The sequence below is a fragment of the Sinocyclocheilus rhinocerous genome, unplaced genomic scaffold, assembly GCF_001515625.1.
Source record: "Sinocyclocheilus rhinocerous isolate Xijiao unplaced genomic scaffold, SAMN03320098_v1.1 scaffold623, whole genome shotgun sequence".
NCBI lineage: Eukaryota > Metazoa > Chordata > Actinopteri > Cypriniformes > Cyprinidae > Sinocyclocheilus > Sinocyclocheilus rhinocerous.
Window position 1 is genome coordinate 1383897 of NW_015644631.1, and position 1002 is coordinate 1384898.

Genomic DNA, 1002 nt, shown 5'->3' on the forward strand with positions numbered 1-1002 from the left:
ATTTATGATACACCTTGTTAGTAGCTTGTACCTGTGATTGTTGATCAGTTAGTACACTGTAAAAAAAATATCTAGAAAAATGGAAAAGGTACTAGTTATTTTCCAGGACATTATCCGTAATCCATTATTCATTATCCATTGTAACCCTGTAACCCGAAAACACAAAATGCAATGCGTAATTTAAAATGCAGGTAAAAAAAATACCTGTGAAAAATCAATACGGAAAATTCCTTCATATTAACATAGTAGATTGTGCCCTATTTTTATACTAACTGCTAATTCACTGCTTAAAACTATAATTGTTCAGAATGTGTAGTTTTACTAGTTTACTAGCTAATAAATTTTTTTTAAATTGTAATTGTTCAAAAATGTAAGTGTTCAATAATTCAGTGTTGTATTTAAAAATACAGTTATTTATATTTTAATATTATATTACGTTATATTATTTTATGAACAAATCTAAATTAACAAAAAAATATTTGTTACCTGAGATTTGGTGTAATTTTGCGTCATAATTACGTAATAATGTCATCGTGCAATGACATCATGTCATTTAGCAACTGCCTTAAAAACTTTATCTATCTGTAACTCTTTTCCTATCTTTAATGACATGTAAATCTCAATTTTATTCTTTCAGTTTGTAATGTATTAACAACCCCCTTTTCCTTGTTTTTTTCCTGTTCTTTTTTGTTTGTTTGTTTCTACTTTATTTTTTGTTATTATTGTTTATCATTTTTATGTTAATGGTTGTATTATTCTATGTGTACTATTCTTGATTTTTGAGCATTAATAAAAAAATTAAAAAAAAATGAATTTAGCAACTTTTAGCAACAAATGGACCTTCCATTTAGCAACTTCTCCTGAAAATTAGTTGGCAACACTAAGAACTACTTCCGGTGTCATTTTGCGTTCAGTTATTTTAGCTGTACAAAAACAGTCCCTTATGCTGCTTGATTTGCAAACTAGTTTTTCATATAATTTTAATGTATTGCATTCATAAAC